Source organism: Ochotona curzoniae, unplaced genomic scaffold (assembly GCF_017591425.1).
Source record: "Ochotona curzoniae isolate NIBS_2020 unplaced genomic scaffold, NIBS_Ocur_1.0 contig_1274, whole genome shotgun sequence".
Classification (NCBI taxonomy): domain Eukaryota; kingdom Metazoa; phylum Chordata; class Mammalia; order Lagomorpha; family Ochotonidae; genus Ochotona; species Ochotona curzoniae.
In genome coordinates this window covers 30,459,317-30,471,400 of record NW_024465023.1, presented here as the reverse complement: position 1 = coordinate 30,471,400, position 12,084 = coordinate 30,459,317, and the positions used below count along the sequence as shown (strand labels likewise).

The window sequence follows — 12,084 nt, the reverse complement described above, 5'->3', positions numbered from 1 at the left end:
ATCCCCCAGTAATACTTGTGTGACTTGGTCAGGATTGTTCCGTTCCCCTGCTTCCAGCCCCCGCAGATGTGGCACTCCAGTGTGTGTGGGAAGCTGCTCTTTAGGCAAGACAGTTTCTTCAGAGAGCTTTATTTTTAGATTTCCCCTGCCTATCCTATGCTAGAATTCTCCCTGCCTGGGCAGGGGGAGCAGGGCACTGCTCCCTGAGCTGGATGATGCTTCTGTGGTCCAGGTGAGGGCTCCATTGAGTCGGACTCTGGGCAACAGCGTGGAGACCCGGGTTCTGTGCCCTCTAGTGAATCAGTTTCTATAATCCGCCCTTAACCTCACTGAGATAACATCTGTATCCTCTGAGGAAAGTAGGTAGGGTTTAGAACAGTAGCTATTTTTGGTCTTTGGACTTAACCAGGAAATACTTCTTTGTGGTAAGGCCGTGAGTTGGGGGCCTTGGCAAAGCTAAACCCTTCATTGGAACTTGGCTCACATTCTTTGGCATTCCTGATTTGGGCCTGTCAATCTACATTTGCTTCCTTTCCTTCGGCACTTAAGCACGTGTAAGTTTCCTCCATTTTTTTTATTTTTATTTATTTTTTTAAAGATTTATTTATTTTTATTACAAAGTCAGATATACAGAGAGGAGGAGAGACAGAGAGGAAGATCTTCCATCCCATGATTCACTCCCCAAGTGAGCGCAAAGGCCGGTACTGCGCCGATCCAAAGCCGGGAGGCAGGAACCTATTCCGGGTCTCCCATGCGGGTGCAGGGTCCCAAGGCTTTGGGCCGTCCTCGACTGCTTTCCCAGGCCACAAGCAGGGAGCTGGATGGGAAATGGAGCTGCCGGGATTAGAACCGCTGCCCATATGGTATCCCAGCGCGTTCAAGGCGAGGACTTTAGCCACTAGGCCATGCTGTTGGGCCCATCCTCCTTTCTTTTTAAATTCACATTTATTTTATACTTGAATTTATTCCTGTGCTGTAACTTTTTGTTTCTTCAATTTTTTCCGGAATGCCTTTCTCTTCCATGCCCCCTCCTGTCCTGGTTGAGGAACAGTTTGTTCCTTTTTAGGAGGCGTCCTCTTTGTGTGCAGGGGGAGCTCATGTCCAGGTTAATCTGACCCTGAGCTCTGAGGGACAGCACACCCTGGATGCTTGGTTCACCTGAATATGATTCAGGACTAGGCGATCTGCATCCAAAGCCTCAAATTCAGCAATAGTGTCTCCGTATTTAAATGTGGGCAACAGAGATCCAGCACTCTTTTTGGACCACTGACCCTGTATCTGCCCCCAGTGTCTGGCCTGGGTACACCCACCAGCTGTGCTTTTGTGATGTTGAAACAGCACGTATTGCTTCTCTAACATGATGTCTTTTAGTGCTTGTGGTTTTTTGGCATGCAGACCCTTGATGGGCTGGGCAGGTTCATGGAAGTGCTTAACGTGAACATGGAGATTGAAACCTCTGGATGTGCATGATTTTTATGGGGGTTTTGCGGAGCAAGTGAATAGTAAATCATTTTCACCGGTCACCTGAGGCCATTTCTTATTCTTAAAAAGAAAAACAATTCTCTTGATACCAGTAATCACTTAAACTATTATCACTATTATCTTACCCATTTTCTGTTCACCTCAGTTGTCAAATTATGTGCTGGGCAGCAGTCATTTCTCAAAATGTTTATAAGAGTTGTGAAAAAATGGATGGCTCAAAAAATTGGGCAAATGAAGGCTTACGCAGAGGAGACCAAAATTCTTCACTGCAATTAGTCTCCAGAAGGGTCCATACTAGTTAATATCGCCCCAAAAGATAGGAGCATGGGGTCTTATTGAGAAACCTGTTTTGACATCCAGGTTGACAAATGTTGGGACTATGTTTATTTTTCATTTAATTCTTATCCCTGCTTTGAGCAGCCACAGAAGGAGTGGACCACTGCTGTTCAGCCTGGTGGTTCCAAGCAGTTCTGGAAGACCAGAGGAAGAGAAGGCTAACTCGGTCAGAGATCAGTGTGACTGCTTGCTCATTACCTTCAGTCACCAATTCACTTCACTGGTTCTCTGATCTTGTTCTGACCTCTCCAGCACATTCGCTCCCACGAATTTCCTGTTTTCTTCTTGAGAGGCTGCTCTCCGTCTACCTGGCTGACCATTCCTCCATATCTTTTACTAGCTGTACCCGCTAAATGATCTTGTCACTGAGCTCCAGACCTACTTGTGCCTAGAGAAGGCTGCACCCCACCCACTCCCAGTGACTCCACAAGTAACATGTTCACTATGGATTCCCCTCCCCACCTCAGCCTCCTCAGTTGCTGTATCAGAGTTAATTGCTTCACCCCATCATGTGGAAAGCGGATTAGATTTGTTCTGTCACCCACGGCATATCTCAGCTCAATGTGGGGAAGAAAGCGCTAATGATTAAAACTGAGAGCTAATGATTAAAACTGTCTGAAAATGGAATGGACTGCTTCCGGAGATAGTAAATTTGATCTTTTGTCAGCGAAGGTGTTAACAGAGGAGGCCCAGCAACTGTGTGCTTGCATGTTGCACAGGGAGGTGAAGCTGAAGCAACAGTCTGGACTAGCTCTGCTCGAGAGCATTCCATGATTCCCTAGTGTCTTCAGGATAAAAGGGAACAAGCAGTGTATGTCAGGTGCTTCGTTATTCTACTATGGATGTTAACATTCTTTTTCTCTTTTTTTAGTTTTCTTAAAAATTGTTATTGTTTCCCATGATACAGTGTTGTAGGCTATAGGGGTTTCCCCTTCCATCCTTCCTCTTCATTTTAGAATTTGTTTGATTTTATTGGAAAGACTTTTTTTTTTTTTTAATCTGAAGCCAGGAGCTTCCTCCAGGTTTCTCACTTGGGTACGGGGTTACAAGGCTTTGAACCCTGCTCTAGTGCTTTCCCAGACCATAAGCAGGGATCTGGATTAGAAGTGGAGCAGCCAGGACTAGAACCCTCACCCATACAGGATGCTGGTGCCACAGGTAAAAGATTAGCCTGCTTGGCTACCATGCTGGATGCCCAAAATCTGTATTTTTTAACAGGCAATCAGGATGCTTAAGAAAAGTTGCTTATGTATCACAATAGACATTTATTTCCTCATCACCAAAATACCTAACCATTATGCTTTAGTTCCTATGAAGCAGTGAAGCGCAGTGTTGAGAATTCAGGCATGGTTGCAGAGGTGGGTTCAAAGAAGCAGTAGGTGTGGTTCCTGCTCTCTCCTGGTTTGCCGTCGACCCTGAGAGAGTGAGCTTCAGGTGGTTCGAGTGAAGGAAACTTTCCAGTGTGGGTTTTGCCTCTGAATCTTTTTGCTGTTTGCCCTCTGACATGTTTCTCCTCTACTGCCTTCCCCCTGAGTATCTGTGCCCCTCTGGTGTGCATGGTTTGCAAATCTGTTTTGAAGCAAATAACACCCTCTTCCAGCTGCACGAAGGCCACAGCAGGTGAAACCTCAGGGAGCTGCAGCTGTACTAACCATAGGGGACATGAGATTTGTAGAGCAGGGAGCTGGAGGGAGAAGGAAAGATAACAGTGTTTGGAAAATGAAACTGCACTTTTAAGTCACCAGCGATTTGAGCAGAAGGGCCTTCCCCCACCTGTCATCAATACTAGATTACTCCTTAAATGGATGGGTGGGCTGAGCAGAGCCCCTCTGTGCAGCCCGGGGCTTGTGCTCTGCTGGTGAATTTGTGCTGCCCACTAGGAAAGTAGAACAGGCCTCGCTGGAGCCTTCTCTGCTCAGGGTCGAGCTGGCTAGGTGGTTAATGGTAGGCCTTTGTAAAAGAAGGAAGGAAATGCAGAGACTCCGACAGAGAGGTCCTGGGAAGACCTGGTTCTACAGTCATTTTCTCCATCCATTGATTGAGTGAATGAATGACAGATCTTGTCCTCCACAGGTGGCCAAGACACTTCATAGTGCAGTCATGGAAACACCTTTGGCAAGTCTGTTCAGGCTTGCCAGGCCGCATTAATGAAAGTCACCAGACAGCATTCAGACAGTTTGGGAGTCTCCGTCACCCAAGTCAACTACCTGCTTTTGGGAGGAAATCATGTTGGGGCAGCCATAGTCTTGATTCAAAAATAGTGTCAGAAATACTGGCATTGTCATCCAGGACGGCTGGAGAATATCCCTTCCTGTCAACAAGTAGATATTAACTGTGCAACTACTCAGTGCTTTGTTGAAGGTGTTGCTTGGCAGAGCCCAACTTGATCTTATTCATCAGTGAGTAACAGTGGTGGATTAGGGTGCCAGCAAGGTAATATTGGCAGGCTTTATGATCTGACAGGGTTTGGAGCTGATAATAATATGCGTTTTTTAAAAGCAACAACAATGTATGTAAGTGTTCTATACTGCCAGGGGGCCAGGCAGAGTTTCCTGCAACACTGACTTCTGGAACTGCCTGTTCCCAAACATTGGTCCTGGGCCTGGACTCAGAATCCCTCAACTTATCTTGTTCTCTTTAAGTGCTCTGAGCCCCTGACAGTCAGGTGCTGATGGAGTGATTAGTCCTTGAATGCCTCTCCAACTTTGTAATCACCATCTGAAACCTGCAACTTTCAGGCAGCCCGGGAGACAAATGCTCATTGCTCTGTGCAACCATGTTTAAGATGCATTGGGTGCCCTAACTTGGCACTAACTGTACTCTCTCCTCATTTGATGACCCATCCTGTATCTGCCTGTGCACTGGCAGTTGGGCTTCTAGGATGCTCCTTAGAAGCTGTCCAAAACTGGAAAGCTCCCACCAAGGTCAAGGGCTGATAAATGGCTACTGCTTTAGAGCTTTCTGTGTGTGCTCTATAGGGACTAATCAAGGCACGGACTGATCAGTGGGAGGGAAATACAGTGGGGAACACTGAGGGATAGAAATAGCAGTACATAGCAAATATAAAAAGAGGTTGCTGCCTGGCTTATGATATGAATTAAGGAAAAGTACATTTGGAGTGGGTAGAATTGTAAAGCAGAGCGACGTGGGCTGGGCCTCAGAGTTGTGGCTGAGGGCAGGGAGAGGGTATTAACAGAGCATCCCAGGCTACATAGCTGGAGAAATGGGCACAGTTTTGGGTGCAGCCTTTGCGGCTGTAGTACTAAAGTGTTCTTGTTTGCTTTGCTTTGCATCAGAAAACCTGTCCGACCAGTTTTCTTGGAGGTTGCCATTTTCACTGAGACACCCAGGTGGCTGTGCTAGGTGCTTGTGATTTCCTTGGATCTTTAAGACCCAAACCTCACAATTTCACATCTGAACTATAAACACTCTGGCCCACTAATTGTTTACTTGGAGTTGATTATATTCTTGCTTTTCCATTGGGCAGAGAGAGCTAGCTGAAAGGAAGATTCAGCAATGCCCCCAGAGCATGTGCACCTCATAGGGGATTTTTTAAAGGTCACCTCTTAACGTATCTTTCAAGACCTTTGGAAGCACTTTCTCCTTAGAGGGAGAAAAACTGAAGTGCTGAAGATTAGCTTGAGAACTTGAACCTCTGGACTCTGGGAGAGGGTATCTGCTCTCTCTGGTGGTGGGGACTTAAGGGGCTCCAGAAAGCTTTTTTGCCTCTGTCACTTTCTTTTCACAGGTCATATTTTCTCTTGGTTGCATTCTCTACTTGCTCATAAAATAATCATTTTTCTGGCCTGGCATTCATATTTGGAAATCTTTAGGAATGGCCCACAGGTGCATGGCAGTATGCTTCAAGAAGGAGCACATTCAGGGGTGAGAAAGCATCAGTCATGTGTCCTAAGCCCTCTGACATTGCACTGGAGTTGGTAATATTTTCCTAAGCTTTGTTCTTTCATGACAGTGATACCCGATAGTCCTTAGTTCTAAGGCATCCACGAAGTTATTGTATCTAGATGCAGAAAGAGTAAGGGGTTTCTAAGGCTTCTGGTCTCCCAACATTCCACAGTGTCAGATAAACTCTCACTCATATTCTCTCTCTCTCACACACACTCAAGATGAGACCTGGATGACAGATTGCTTAATTATATCCTTTCTTTAGATTTTATTTAGGTGTCTTAGAGACAAATAAATTAGTTTTTTCCCTCCTCATTCCTTTTTTTTTTTTTTTGTGAATCAGAGTTTGAAATGCTTGGGCCTTGAAAGTACAGGTTCTCAGAGGTTCTCAGTTCTGGGACAAAGGTTTATTAAGCCTTATTTTATTTTTAAAAGATGTGTTTATTTGAAAGGCAGAATTATAGAAAGAGGGAGGAGAGAGACACAGAGAGAGAGAAAGAGCAAATGACCACAATGGATAGGACTGGGTTAGGCCAAAATCAGGAGCCAGGAGCCTCATCTGGATCTCCTACTTGGGTGCAGGTGCCCAAGTACTTAGGCCATCTGCTGCTGCTTTCCCAGATACGTTAGCTGGGATCTGGATAGGAAGTAGAACAACTAGGACTCCAATCAGTGTCCATATGGAATGCTGGTCTTGCAGGTGGTGGCTTAACACCACAACGCTAACCCCTCAACAGTGATTTTAAAAGCAGAAGTATTAGGGCCAATGCAGTGGCTCAATAGGTTAATCCTCTACCTATAATTGCCCATATCACATGAGTGCAAAATCATGAACTGGGCACTCCATTTCCGATCTAGCTCCCTATTTGTGACCTGGAAAAGTAGTGGAGGATGGCCCAAAGACTTGGGACCCTACACCCAAGTGGGAGACCCAGAAGAAGCTCCTGGCTTTGGATTGGCTGAACTTTGCCCATTGAGGCCATTTGGGGAGTGAAACAATGGATGGAATATCTCTTTCTCTGTAAATCTGCCTTTCCAATAGAAATAAATCTTTTTTTTTTCTAAGTGGAAGTGTCTATGTTGCCTTTCTCTAATACCTGTGCTAAGGATCACTAGGGTAGGAGAAGGGCATAGCAGTGTTACGGAGAAAGAAACTCCTTCCTGTCACAGGAAGCATTTATCAGAAGGTACCAAACTATTGTCACTTGGTTGTTCCAGAGAGAATCTATCACAGTTTATAGAGTCCCAGGTTAGGTTAGCATGCTTTTTTAAGACGGTAGTTACTATATGCTTTCATTTATTGAGATTTAATTTACCTACCTGACATGTGAGAGATCATTTAACTGCAATATGTAATGTTCTCTTTTTCCTGATAATGATTAATAATAAAGTCCAAGGCAATAAAGTTCGTCACTCCCTAGCCTGGCAGTTCAGTTAGGCTCCAGCCTGTTACCATTTACAGTGCAGCCAGATACGGACCTGTGCTGATCCCTGAACACTCCCTGCACTTCTTACGGCTGGGCCTGGCCTATCCTGTTTTCTCCAGCTGGAAGGACCCCTACCTAGCTTACCCTTTTGAAATCCTGAGGCCTAGTTCAAAAAGCAGTACCTCCTCATAGCTTCTTCAAAGTAGATATAATCTCTATTCCTTGCAAATACCCGTAGGCCTTGGTTTATCCTTCTTTTGTGCCTCTTGTTACAACATACTTAGCATTTTCCCCCTAAGAAATACAGCTTCTTTATTTGCATTTATTTTCATTTTATTTGAAAAGCAGAAAAAGGCAGAACTTTTCCATCTGCTGGCTTACCTCACAAATGGCTGCAACAGCCCAGGACTAGGTCAGGTTGAAGCCAGGAGCCTAGAAATCTATCTAAAACCCTTGTATGTATGGTAGGAATCCAAGTACTTGAGCCAATGTCTGATGCCGTGTAGACATAAGCAGGAAGTAGAGTAGCAGGGATGCAAACCAGGCTCTCTGATATAAGATGTGAGAATCCTAAGTGGCCGTGTGACCTGTGCCTATTGTCCACCCCAACACTCAGCATTCCCCTCTGTTAGATACCACAGGATCCCCACAAGTCTGTAGGTATGCTTTGCTATTATTCCACATAAAGTACACAGAAAGTATTTAAATAATTAAAGAATGGTATTTTCTAGGCACTGTGAAGTGGGGAATTAGCTTTCTATTTTGTTTTTAAAATACACATGACGATGGCTTAAAGCTTAGATTTCTGCAGGAAATGTCCTGTGCATACCTGGCCTGTGAGGACATTTTCTAGCTCTTGAATCCAATAAAATTTCTGCAGGAAAAGAGGCAAAGTAGATTTAAAGAAAAATCCACATCACGGGTTTAGAAAACAAATCAAGAATCTTGACAAAGAAAGGACTTGTTGGAGGTATTAAGAATGTTCAGCTTGTTTAAAAAAAAAAAAAAACTAAGACAGACCCTGATTCATGTAGTGCTAAGAGCTAGAAAGAAACTTAGAGAATATCTAAGGAATTTCTCTTATTAGATAAAAAGTTTGCTGAAATGACCTATAGGCTGCAGTGTTCTGCAAAGTTCTCCTATTTTCAGTTCTGTCAGAAAAGGAAATTCTCATTAATTAATTTTCTTTTTAACATTCTCAACTGGGAATAATGGTGCAGTTGAGAATTTCAAACTCATGTTATGCTTGCCTGTCCTTTAACAAAATTACAGCTAAAAGAAGCATTGTCCGCCTTCTTCTGTATTTCTCATTCATGTACCATTCATAAATTCATCAAAGTCCAGATAGATTTGAGTACTACCTTTTATTAGGAAATTGAAATTATACAACTACTTCTTCTTCTTCTTCTTCTTCTTTTTTTTCTGCCAAAGAACATTGAGCCAAATATGTCCCTTATCTGAAATAAATGATTCAGGTCACTGCCTACTATATCTGTTTCCCCATTTTGTGTTTGATTGACTTAATTAAAAAAAAAAAAAAACAGAACAGCAACACAAGCCATGGTTAAAAAGCAAAGCCAGTAGCTGGTGTTATTATGTAGTATATTAAGCTACCATAACCTGGGATGCTAGCATCCTATGTGGATGCTGGTTCAAGTCCTGGTTACTCTGCTCCTGATCCAGTTCCCTGATATTGCACCTGAGAAAGCAGTGGGAGATGGCCCAATTGCTTGGACCCCCACACCCATGTGGGAGACCTGAATGAAGCTCCCTCTGTAACTAAGCCTTTCAAATAAATAAATCTTAAATGAAAAAAAAAAATCAGTAGTAGAAGTCCCAATGTGCAGGGTAACTACTAGCATTCCTAGAGGCTTTGATCTGTGGTTTTTTTTTTTTTTTTAGCTCATGCTGTAGGGTGTTTTTTTTTGTATGTATTTTTTTTTAAGATTTTATTTTTATTATTTTTTCATTGGAAAGGCGGATATACAGAGAGGAGAGACAGAGAGGAAGATCTTCCGTCCGATGATTCACTCCCCAAGTGAGCGCAACGGGCCGACACCATGCCGATCCGAAGCCAGGAGCCTCTTCTGGGTCTCCCACGCGGGTGCAGGTTCCCAAGGCTTTGGGCCGTCCTCCACTGCTTTCCCAGGCCACAGGCAGGGAGCTGGAAGGGAAGCGGGGCTGCCGGGATTAGAACCGGCGCCCATATGGGATCCCGGGCGTGCAAGGCGAGGACCTTTAACCACTTGCGCCACCGCGCCGGGCCCAGTATGTATTTTTTTTTATTGGAAAGTCAGAATTACAGAGGGAAGGAGAGACTGAGAGAAGGATCTTCTGTCTGCTCAACTGGGAATGATAGTGCAAGTGGCCGCAACAGCCAGAGATGAGCTGATCTGAAGCCAGGAACTTCTTTTGGGTGTCCCACATGTGTGCAGAGTCCCAAGGCTTTGGGCTGTCCTCTACTGTTTTCTCACGCCACAAGCAGGGAGCTGGATGGCAAGTGGAACAGCCAGGATGTGAACCGGCACCTATAGGGTTCCTGGCACACATACAAGGAGAGGAATTTAGCCACTAGGCTACCGTGCTGAGCCCTGTAGGTACTTTTTAATAAAACAAATATGAGACCCTAGTGCAATGGCTCCATTAGCTAAACCTCCCCTTCCAAATAGTGGGATCCCATATGGGTACTGGTTTATGTCCGGCTGCTCCACTTCCCATCCAGCTCCCTGCTGTGGCCTGGGAAAGTAGTCAAGGATGGCCAAAAGCCTTGGGACGCTGCACCCATGTGGGAGTGGGATATGAACTGGTGCCCATATGGGATGCTGGTGCTTACAGGTAGAGGATTAGCTTGTTGAGTCATGCTGCTGGCTCCTAAACCTCAGATATTAAGAAAATAAAAACCAAATAGTTGGGTTTTTGGCATCAGAAAGCATGTTTACGTCAACTTTTACACATGTACTCCAGCTTGTTAGTGCTTTTGCCAAGGCCAGTAATGATTCCATTAGGGGCTAAAATGTATACTGTTTGAAATCTTGAACCAGTGAACTCTTTTAATCTTCTACAGACATGCTAATTAATTTTTTAACATCTTCTTTCCTTCCCTTCCCATAGTTTCTGCTCAATTCAAATTCTTACAATGTTTGCTCTGATTTATGAAGTCCATCATGACACGTAATGCATCTCATTGTCATCTAGAACGAAGTTGCTGCTTCACACTCATTCTTGTAAGAATGGCCCACTAAGGCCTGCCTTGCTTTAGGACACACACACACACACACACGCATGCATTCCGATTTGATTGTCATAAACACAGCTCAGAAAGCAACTCAAAGCAAGCCTACTTGTGTACTAGTCCCCACCTCTCTCCTTACTTACTGCATTTGAGGAAAATAAAGGCCATGTTGGAGTTTGGGTAATATTGCTTTTTCAAATCACCTGCTACTAATTTTTAAGGACTCAGTTTCAAGAACTTTAAAAGGTACACAAGCATTTTACTCTCAGTAGGTTTGCTGCAGTGTCTCTTTCATTTGGACTTGCTCTTGGGGACATGGTATGTTTGACTCATGGCTTCCAGCTGAGCCACAAGAGCACCAGATTGTAGGTAGAGATTGAAGGATTAGAACAGAGGTCTAGGCAGTCCTTCGTGTTGGGTGCACAAAGTAGTCATGCTTGAGCATTCTGATGGCTTGTTAAAAATACATATTGGGGCCAGGGTTGTGCCGCAGCATGTTAAGTCAGTTAAGCTGCCGCCTGCAACACTGACATTCCATGTGAGCATCTGTTCAAGCTCCACTTTCCAATCCACCTCCCTGCCAATGTACCTGGAAAAGCAATGGAAGATGACCCAAGCCCTAGGTCTTCTGCGATACCAGGATGGTATTACCTGCTCCTGGCTTCAGTTTGGACCAGCTCTGGCTATTGTGGCCATCTGGGGAGTGAACCAGCGAGCAAAAAAAATCTTGGTTTTTCTTTCTGTCTAACTCCTTCTCTCAAACTTCACTTTTCAAGCAAACAAATCTTTAAAACCCATCTGTTCTCAGCACACACATGAAGAAAACAGAGCCTAGACTGCTGTTGGAAAAAATACAGCTTTCAGGTTCGGCATGATAGCCTGGTGGCTAAAGTCCTCAGCTTGCATACACCAGGATCCCATATGGCACCAGTTCTAATCCCGGCGGCCCCACTTCCCATCCAGCTCCCTGCTTGTGGCCTGGGAAAGCAGTTGAGGATGGCCCAAAGCCTTAGGACCTTGTACCACATGGGAGACCTGGACGAAACTCCTGGCTCCTGGCTTTGGATTGGCTCAGTTCCAGCCATTGTGGCCACTTGGGGAGTGAATCATTGGATGGAAGATCTTCCTCTTTGTGTATCTTGCTTTCCAATAAGAATTTTTTTATAAAAAAAAAAGAAAGATAAAATGCAACTTTATTCCAGAGTTCACACCCTAGGAGGAGAGGCTTCACTGGATGAGAACAAGGGGACTTGTGTCCAAGCTGATGCTCCCTAGGGAGGGTGCTCAGCTGTCACATACCAATACAGCTTCTCCAGAGCTGGGGCTAGCAGCAGCACCTGAGAGATGTTGGCCCTGAAGGATGCTTTCAGTCCCCTCCAAATCCCCACTCCCCGCTCCTTCCACTGCATGTGAGCTCAGATGAACGTTCCTAGGGTTCTTTCCAACTTCGTTTCCTATGACATAAGCTGCTGCCCACTCTGTCTCCTCCATTTCCACAAGTCTGAATGACGCCCCCACCAACCTTCTCCCACTTTGCTCTCTGTCTCTTCACTTGGGTTTATCACGTGTCACAGTATGTTTCATTAGGGGACTTGAGTTCTGTCCTAGATTAGTTAGCTGTATGACCAAGGTCAAATACTTCCTCCTTACCTGGCTTCTGTTTCCCTGTATGGAAAGCAAAGTGACTGAGCTAGGAGACTT

General features: G+C 44.7%; 1 protein-coding gene across 8 annotated transcripts in view; it reads left to right on the top strand.

Annotated features, from left to right (window-relative positions):
• The window catches only part of DLG3 (discs large MAGUK scaffold protein 3), a 60,886-nt gene that overhangs the window by 37,736 nt on the left and 11,066 nt on the right, over positions 1-12,084 (top strand). The gene's annotated exons all lie outside the window — the stretch shown is intronic.